The following is a 10108-nucleotide window of genomic DNA, read 5'->3' on the forward strand; positions in this document are numbered from 1 at the left end:
AGGGAATAAAAAAAATCAACTCTGACATTCCACAGTGGAGAGAGGAGGGGGTGGAACTGGTGCTTCTGGCTCCACAAGGAGACTGCACCACCAGGCACAGATACCTGTCCCCAGCCTCTCTCTATTCACTGGGTTTTGGAACCCTTGTCCCTTGTCTAGCAAGTACCACCCAACTGAGGGTGAGTCATTTGTCACCAAGCAGTCCCACAGCTCGGCAGTCTGGGATAGGGTAGGCGTGCCTATGCAAATACACTCTCTGAAATTCTTTCCACCAGATGTCAGGGTAGAGCTTATCCTGACTCTGCTTACATATCTATTTTTAAACAGTCCATCACAGAAGAGAGAACTGCGTTGCCAACTGCAGCATCAGAGCTAGAGGATTCAACCAAGGCATAGTGTCTAAAGAAGGTATGTGCCAAAAACCACGTAGTGGCTCTGCAGATTTCTGAAATGGGAACATTTTTAAGGAGAACCATAGATGTAGATTGTGATCTAGTCGAGAGCGCCAAAATATTGATAAGGGGTGGCATGTCGATAACCTGGTAGCAAGCTACAATATACTCGGAAATCCATTTAGAGAATCTCTAGGTAAAAATGGCAGAAACTTTTGACCTATCTGCAGTCGAAACAAACAAACAGTCTATTGGATTTATGAAATGGCTTAGTTCTATCCAGATAGTGGGATAATGCCCCTCTGACATCTAGAGTATGGAGAACAGTCTCCAGGATGGAAGCACGCAGGTTTGGAAAGAAAACTGGTAGGTATATGCTCTGATTTAGATGAAATTTGGAAGTTATTTTAGGAAGAAACCTGGGACGTGGTTTTAAGGACACCTTATCCTTGTGGAACATTGTGAAAGGGTCGGGGGTCCTACCATTAAGGCCCCAATCTCTCTAACTCTATAGGCTGAGGTAAATAACTACTAGAAAGACTGTTTTAATGAGGAGCAGGGGCAATTGGTTCAAAATAGGGTTTTGTGAGGTTCTTGTGAACCGAGTTCAAGTCCCAGATAGCAGTAGAACCTTTTTCTGTGGGAAGAGATTCCCCTTAGCCTTTTGTGAATCTCACAGTTGTGGAGTGAGCCAACAGAGAACCCCTTGATAGTAGTATGAAAAGCTTTATGCCAGATGAATTTTGATGGAATTAAGGGACTGTCCTGATTTCTTAAGCTGTAGTAGGTACTCCAGGACAAGTGGAGGTGGGGCAGATTCAGGAGCAGCATTGTGGAGTTCACACCTGTGGCCAAATCTTGTCCACTTTTGAAGGTATGTAGTTCTGGAGGACTACCGTTTAATAGTATGTGTTGTACCTCCACAGAGCAGGATGACTCTAGCCCCACAAACCATCTTGGAACCATGCCATCTTGGGCTGAAGAATGCCCACATTGGGATAGCAACAGAGAGTCCTGTGGCACCTTATAGACTAACAGATGTATTGTAGCATAAGCTTTTGTGGGTGAATACCCACTTCGTCAGATGCATCAGACACCTAGCATCCTGGGAAAGGAGCTGAGGAACTGTTGGGTGATCTATCGGAGGATAGAGAATATGATGAATCAGGGAAAGAAACCACATTTGTCTTGACCATATCGGGGCTGTCAGAATGACTCTGGCCTTCTTCTGCTTGATCTTCTTTATTGCCTTGAGGACGAGAGGCATCAGAGGGGAGGCATAAAACATTCTGTCCATCCAAGACAGGAGGAAGCTGTCTCTCAGGGAACTACAATCTAACGTTTCCCCATTGAGCAAAATAGATGGCATTTTTTGTTGGTAGTTGTGGCAAAAAGGTCTACTCTTGGAAACCCCCAAGTCCAAAAGATTCCAACTAGAATCTGGGGATCTCTTGCTCAAAGCAGGACCAATCCCCAGACAGATTTTTACCCCAGTCCCCTAAATGGCCCCCCTCAAGGATTGAACTCACAACCCTGGGTTTAGCAGGCTAATGCTCAAACTGCTGAGCTATGCCTCCCCCCCCATTCTGTATGCTGGATAGTTGCACTGCCGAGATCCTTATGTGATGCTTTATGCACCAGCTTTATTGTCTCAGTACTTAAGGAAGGGGATCTCATCCCTCCTTACCAATTGAAATAAAACATGCAAGCCATATTGTCGGTCATGACTTTGATGGATATGGATCTGTATCTGATGAGAGGAAGGAAATGAAGACAGGCATTTCTGACTGCTCTGAGCTCCAGAAGGTTGATATGGAGACTCGTCTTTTTGGGCAATCATCTGCCCCATGCTGTCAGAGAGCCAAGATGCATCTCCCAACCTAACAGATACATCTGTGGTTACTGTACAGTTACTGTCAATGTTGGTTGGAGAAAGGGAACCCTCGCCCGTACATTGCAATGAATCTTCCATCCGTCTAGAGAAGGCTTCACTCACTGGGGAATTGACACTTGCTTATCTAGACTGTGTCTGTTTGGCAAGTAACCCATTCTAAGCCACCCCTGAAAACAGCAGAGGTGTATCCTTGTCTGCTCTGTCACAAACAGGGCCGGCTCCAGCATTTTTGCTGCCCCAAGTGGCAAAAAAAAAAAAGCCGCGATCAGCAGCCACAGCTCTACCACCGCTGCTTCATTCTTTGACAGCAATTTGGCAGCAGATCCTTCCTTCCGAGAAGGACTGAGAGACTGAGCCGCCGAATTGCTGCCAAAGAGCCAGACGTGCTGCCCCTTTCCATTGGCAGCCTCACGCACCTGCTTGCTGCGCTGGTACAGGCTCTGGCCCTGATCACAAATGTACAAGCAGCCATGTGACCCCAAAGCTGAAGGCAGTTTCTGACTGAGGTCTGGGGCCTGTCCTGAATCATTTTGATAAGACTCACTAATATCCAGAACCCAGCCGTGAAAAGAAATGCCCTGGATGTCAGAGAATCCAGGGATGACCCTATGAATTGTATGTTCTGGACAGGCATAAGTGTGGATTTTTTCTATATTCAGCTGAAGGCCCAGGTCCAAAAACAAAGTAAGTGCTGTCCTTGTGGTGGACAATACCTCTTGATAGGATCAACCTCTAAGCCGCTACTGATAGGACCTTCGAGGAAAAAGTCTTGGAGCTGAGGAGAGGCCAAAAGAAAGCATCTGATACTGAAAATGATCCTGGCCCACCACAAATTGGAGGGATCTCTTGTGCGACAGGCGTATCACTATATGGAAGTATGCACCCTGGAGGTTGAGGGCTGAAAACCTATCCCTTGAATATAGCAGGAATTACAGCTTCCAGGTGCACCATCCTGAGATTCTGGCCACATCCTCCTTTGTTCTTTGGTCTGAGGAAATAGTTTGAATAGAAAGTCTTTCCCCTGTATTAAGCAGGTACCGGTTCTAAACAAAGAAGGGTGTTTATTTCCTGCTTCATCCCTGAAGAGGGATGGGGAAGATGGATGAGGAGGAGGGAGGGAGATAAAGTGGATGGGGTAACCCGATATTACCTCCAGCACCCATTTGTCCAAGGTGATACATTCCCATGCATGGTGGAAATAGGAGCATTGGTTTCTATTGGGGGAAGTTGGGCAAAACAATGAAGTCTAACAATGGGGGTTGTGAGGGAATTTGAATCCTTCACTGTTCCGTCAAAACTGGCACTCTGATGACAATGCCTGTTGCAAAGTTGTGTCAGATGTGTTAGAGGGTCTATTTCTCTCGAACCTGTGCCTCTTCCTGGGATTTTCTGTGGAATCTAGAGAATCATATAGGGTGGCATCTTTGAGCCTTTTGCAATATGCTGAACTTCTATTAGTTTGCAGGAGTATAGATGCTTAACGTGTGTGAGGTAGCCCTGGATTCTATAAGGTTATGTAATGACTCTTCAATGTTCTCTGCTTCAAACTACTTCAGTCCATCAAATGGGAGATCCTCAACCACATGCTGTGGGAAGCAAGAAAGTTGTAGCCAGAAATCCCTACAGATCACCACTACCACAGAAACTAAACAGACCACGGTGTCTGCAGCATCAATCTCTGTCTGCAACAATGTTCTTGCCAGCAACTGTCCCTCAGCAATAGTAGCCTGGAGTTGTTGCCTTTGATCTGGAATGAAGGTGTTCAATAAACGATCCAAATTTAATGTAGTTGTGGAAGTTGTACTTGGCTGTCAGTGCTTGGTAATTCACAAAGCAGAATTGCAGCATAGCCAATGAATAAGCCTTCCTTCCCAGGAGGCCCAGGCACTTTTGGTCTCTGTCATATGGGGTAGAGCCACTGGGGAGGGATGGGGGGAGCTAATAGGGAGGCTGCCAGTGAGTGCTCAGCACCTATCATTTTTTCCCCATGGGTGCTATAGCCCCAGAGTACCCATGGAGTCGGCGCCTATGACTGAGGCTGTATCAGGCTGTGTGGATGAACTGCCCCCTTCCTTCTCAACTGCCTCAGCCTGGGGTAGGCAAAAAGAGTGTTTGCTTCTTGCCTACTCCAGCAATTATGGCACTTCTCTTTAATTAGTTAGCAGAACTTTTGAAAGTGTGCCTGAGGATGGAGAAGCAGTCTCCATTCAGGATTGTTCCCCGCCTTTCCAAAATCCTCTCTCCCGTTTCCTCTGTGCGTGGTCCCACATATCATCAGACCGTTGGGTCCTACGCACAGTAGAAAGGGGATACTCCCTCCTATTTGCCTCCCCCCCAGACCCTCCTTCCCCGTCCCTCTTCAGGGACCCTTCTCATGAGCACCTCCTTCTACAGGGGGTCCAATCACTTCTAGCTTTGGCAGCTATAGAGGAGGTTCCAGGAGAGTCAAGGGACAGGGGTTTTAATCCCACAACTTCCTAATCCCCAAGGCCAAGGGCGGGCTTCGGCTCATCCTGGACCTACGCGGACTCAACAAATTCATGCTAAAGTTGAAGTTATGCATGGTCTCACTAGGGACCATTATTCCTTCCCTAGATCCTGGAGACTGGTACACCGCCCTTGATGTGAAGGACGCTACTTCCACATTGCAATCTACCCAGGGCACAGACGCTTCCTTCGCTTTGTGGTCAATCAATATCACTTTCAATTCACCGTCCTTCCTTGCGGCCTGTCCATAGCCCCCAGGGTGTTTACCAAGTGCATGGCTGTTGTGGCTGTCTCCCTTTGTCAACAACGGATCCAAGTGTTCCCATATCTCGACGACTGGCTTATTTGGGGTCGCTCCAGGGATCAGGTGCAGTCTCATGTTCAGCTCACCATGAACACGTTCAATTGACTGGGCCTTCTGCTCAATGTTGCAAAATCCACTCTGGTACCAACTCAGAGGATAGAATTCATAGGAGCAGTCTTAGACTCAGGCCTAGACTTCTGCCAGAAGCATGCTTCCAATCCCTGGTGAACATCATCCACAGCCTGCAAAGCTTCCCGACTTCAACTGTGAAAACATGCCTATGTCTCTTGGGATACATGGCCTCTTGCACGTATGTGACCAGGCATGCCAGGCTGCGACTACATCCACTCCAAGCCTGACTATCAACAGTATATCGCCCAGGTTGGGACAGCTTGAGCACGGTGATTACCATCCCGCCAGGGATATTAGCCTCTCTAGGCTGGTGGTTGGATCCCAAATCATTCTGCGAAAGGGTGCCATTTCACACCCTGCAGCCCTCCATGTCCCTAGTCACAGATGCATCATACCTGGGATGGGGAGCCCACCTTGGGAACCTCTGTACACAGGGGCTATGGTCAGCAGGAGAGTTATCCCTGCACATCAACGTATGGGAACTCAGAGCAGTGTGCCTGGTGTGTCAAGCATTCCAAGAGTGCATTCAAGGCCGTTGTGTTGCAGTCTCACAGACAACACAAAGGCCACATTTTACATCAACAAGCAATGGGGAGCCCAGTCGTCCCCCCTCTGTCAGGAGGCCACTCATCTGTGGGAATTCTGCATAGCCTACTCAATCCATCTGGTGGCATCATTTCTCCCAGGAGTCCAGAACACCTTAGCGGACCACCTCAGCAGATCATTCCAGGCTCACGAGTGGTCGGTTTGCCCGGACATCATCCACTCTGTCTTCCTGAAGTGGGGCTTTCCCCTGATAGACCTATTCATCTCTCGCGAGTATCGGAAATGCCAGGTGTTCTGCTCTCTCCAAGGATACTCTCTGGGTTCCCTGTAGGACGCCTTCCTAATACAGTGGAAGGATCACGTGTGCTATGCCTTTCCTGTTAGTCCACAGGGTCCTGATCAAGCTGTGCAGGGACAGAGCCCATCTGATTTTGGTCGCCCTGGCATGGCCCAGACAGCCCTGGTATACCACTCTCATAGAGCTGTCAGTGGACACCCAGATTCCACTCCTTCTGTGGCTAAACTTGATCACTCAGGACCACGGACGACTATCATCCCAACCTGCAATCTCTCCACCTCACAGCATGAATGCTGCATGGCTAAATCAATCTGAGCTGTGCTGCTCTCGCTTGGTTCAGCAGATCCTTTTGGGTAGCAGGAAGCTCTCTACCAGGTCCACATACTTAGCTAAGTGGAAGTGTTTTTCCTGCTAGTATGCTCAGAGTCATACCGCCCCCTACAGGCGTCAGTACCTATAATCTTGGATTACCTCCTGTCCTTAAAACAGCAGGGCTTGGCAATAACATCCATCAGAGTGCACCTGGCAGCTATTTCAGCTTTCCACCTGGGCGAAAACGGGCTTTCAGTCTTCTCCAATCCCATGGTCAGCAGATTTTTCAAGGGGTTGGGGCATCTGTGCCCACAAATTCGACAACTAGTCCCTACGTGGGATCTTAACCTGGTCCTATCCAGACTCATGGGTGCCCCATTCAAGCCAATGGCCACCTGCTTGCTTCTGTACCTTTCCTGGAAGACAGCCTTCCTCGTAGCTATCACCTCGGCGAGGCGGGTGTCTGAGCTCAGGGCACTCACCTCAGAACCACTGTATACGGTGTTCCACAAGGTCAAGGTACTGCTGCGACCCCATCTGGCCTTCCTCCCTAAGGTGGTGTCTGCCTTCCATGTCAACCAGGACATCTTCCTCCCTGTCTTCTACCTGAGGCCGCACGCCTCTCGACGGGAACAACAGCTGCACTCCCTGGACATTCGCAGGGCCCTGACCTTCTACAGCAAGCAAACAAAACCTTTCAGGAAAACATTGCAGCTGTTTGTTGCGGTGGCAGACTGGATGAAGGGCCTTCCGGTCTCCTCCCAGTGCATCTTGTCCTGGATCACGTCATGCATCTGTGCGTGCTATGACTTGGCTGGTGTCCCAACTATGCAGATTACCACCCACTCCATGTGGGCTCAGGCGTCATACTCTGCTTTCCTGGCACACGTGCCCATACAGGAGATATGTAGGGCAGCAACTTGGTCATCGGTGCATACCTTCGCCGCCCACTATGCGGTAGTGCAGCGGCCCAGGGATGATGCTGCATTTGGTTCTGTGGTCCTTCACTCCATGACATCTCATTCCGATCCCACCGCCTAGGTAAGGCTTGGGAGTCACCTAACTGGAATCGATATAAGCAAGCACTCGAAGAAGAAAAGACGGTTACTCACCTTCATAACTGTTGTTCTTCAAGATGTGTTGCTCATATCCATTCCAAACCTGCCCTCCTTCTCCTCTGTCGGAATACTTGGCAAGAAGGAACTGAGGGGGTGCTAGGGGCATATATCCAGCGCCATGAAGGCGCCACTCCAGGGGGCGCCTCAGCCAACCCACCGAGTGTTGCTAGGGTAAAAAAATCTCCCGACGATCGTGCACACGGCGCGCACACATCTAATTGGAATGGATGTGAACAACACATCTCGAAGAACAACAGTTACAAAGGTGAGTAACTGTCTTTTATAGAAAGAGTGCTATATAATCTCCGTCATGCACCATAGGTTCTATTGATAACCTCGCTACTGTAGTTGATCTTGGGAGCTGAACTGTCACAGATTAAAGTAGGAGTAAACCCACACCTGGGGGTGAGTAACTGGTTAAAGTAAACAATGGCTACAGATTTGGCGCCTGAACAGATTTGCTCTCTGACCCTACCCCAAAGGGAACACACAGAGAAAGCACCCCATTTGTAAGAGATTGATGTGAAAACTAACCTGGATGGGAAATTTAGAGTTAAAATCACTTTGAGCTTTTGATCTTAAAGAGCCAGACTGCTATAAGCAATGTGATTATTTAGCGCACAGTACTTCTCTTTTTAGTTTGTTCCTCTTTTGTATTCCTTGCTCTTCTAGTCTACCTCCTCTTCTTATCTCAAACTTCTGTAGCTTATAATTTAGAAGGAAATTATTTTTGTTTTAAATGCCCAAATGTTAATGAGGAATATTGTGATTTGTAAAAGTGGTACCATAGTAATTGAATATGCAGTAATGCCGGGACCCAGCACCCACTTACAGACAAGTCTCTATCTAAGTGGCTGAGGGAGCTAATAGACAATTCAAATGATCAGTAGGTTGAAAGGCTCAGATAAGCTGACCCCCCTGATAATTCCCAAAAGCTTCTCTGGACTGCGACACCAATGGAGGATCGACACTATTGTATGGAGTCCATTGATCACTAGCCCTCCTTGTCAGGGGATAACCAATGGTAAGTGGTCAAAGGGGGGAAAGGCACTGTAAGGCGCTCCCCTGGGTACTGATCTGTTAAAAGGCCAAAGAGGAAGAGAACAAGAGACACTTCCTGTAGGGGAATTAAGGAAATTTTTGGTATTTAAACCAGTTAACAGGAAAATTGTGGAAGGAATACCTTCCACTGAAGAGTGTGTTACAAGTTAATGGGGACTAAATGAAATAGTGATACAAACTTATGGTCAAATGAGTAAGTATCAAAGCACCAGGCAAATGAACCTCCATTCATCAGAAGATAACAGAACCTTAGTTGTTCACATGTCTTCGAGACCTTGTAACCAAGTATTTTGTAACCCATGGGAGATTTTCTGGAACCTACCAGGCCAACTATCACTCATGGGTCATCTTATCTACTTCTCCTGGAGATAGGAGGATTTATGTAAAATAGGTGTGAAATAAATTATCTTGTAAAGTGATTCCACTAAAAATCTGTTTGCTTTAATGATTAAATGGGAAATAATTTAAAGTCAAGGGTATTAAGGCATTAATTGTTCTCTGTGCCTTTAAATTGTAGTATCTGTGCCTGAGTGACTTTGTTTTTCTTTATTACCTCAGAGCTGAAAGAAACCAGTCAAGTTAAAGCTCTTTGGCCCGTACCAAATGTGGTGCTGTATAAAAAGGGGGAAGCAACTTCTCTAGACAGCATCTGTGGGGGAAAAAGAACAGACAAAGCAATTCTTTTTTTTTTAACCTAAATTTAATGTAGGATTAAGATTTGCTACATATGAACCAGTATTAAAACTTTTATGTTAAATGTAGTTTGAACAAAGCCAATTAACACTGTTTTTTGTGTAGGGGCATCTAACTTTAAGTATATTAGTAATTTATAAAATTCAGCATTGGCTCCCAGGGCTTTGCCTGATGTAAATATAAAAGATAACTTAGTAAGAGGAAGTAGAGTAAAGGAAACCCCACTCACTATTCCTCTAATCTGCAAGGTACTGCAGGGGGAAGAAATTGGGAAAAGGAGCAAAGATAGAAAGAACCCTTAGATAAAGTTAAAATATTAAGTATCTGTAATATTAATATATATAGTTTTGTTGTTGCACATTTGCATTGGCCAGAATGCCAGCCACAGAAGTTGGTTTAAATTCTTGATTGTTAATAAATGTATTTTTAGTTTAACTAATTGTTGATTGTGTATCATTATCCAAAGATAAGTATTCTGGACAGATCCTTGGCCATGATAAAAGAAAGCAGCAATGTATGCTTTATACAGGAATTTTGTAAAGGAAATATTAAAGCCTTACTTTATAAAAATAAGAATAAAAATAAAAAATGTAGCAGCCTTTGCTACCCACAGCATAACAGTCATGATTATTATTATTGATCTAAAATTCACCATTTTAGTAAAAGTGTCTAAAGTAATTCCTAATACTTTTTTTTTTTTTATAATTCCCTTTTATTTTATCTAGGTAAATAAAGCATGTGTTAATATTTTAGTTAAACCATTTGGTTTTTTTAGATAGGATATGAACATTCAGGAAAGATACCTTTTCATAGGCAAATTAAGGTGTAATCTAGTAAAAAGAAGTAGTTTTTAAAAAAATGGATAAATTT

The 10108-nt window shown here is 45.8% G+C and overlaps 1 long non-coding RNA gene across 2 annotated transcripts in view; it reads left to right on the plus strand.

Annotated features, from left to right (window-relative positions):
• The window catches only part of LOC127045429 (uncharacterized), a 37487-nt gene extending 27631 nt beyond the window's left edge, over nucleotides 1-9856 (plus strand). Inside the window, exons 3-5 of one of the 2 annotated variants that reach the window (XR_007772698.1) lie at nucleotides 328-408; nucleotides 1171-1266; nucleotides 9104-9856. This is a non-coding gene — a long non-coding RNA (uncharacterized LOC127045429). The remainder of the gene's footprint in view (nucleotides 1-327; nucleotides 409-1170; nucleotides 1267-9103) is intronic. The other variant, XR_007772699.1, reaches the window with a different exon arrangement.
• Nucleotides 9857-10108: the final 252 nt, after the last annotated feature.

Source organism: Gopherus flavomarginatus, chromosome 2 (genome assembly GCF_025201925.1).
Source record: "Gopherus flavomarginatus isolate rGopFla2 chromosome 2, rGopFla2.mat.asm, whole genome shotgun sequence".
Classification (NCBI taxonomy): Eukaryota; Metazoa; Chordata; order Testudines; family Testudinidae; genus Gopherus; species Gopherus flavomarginatus.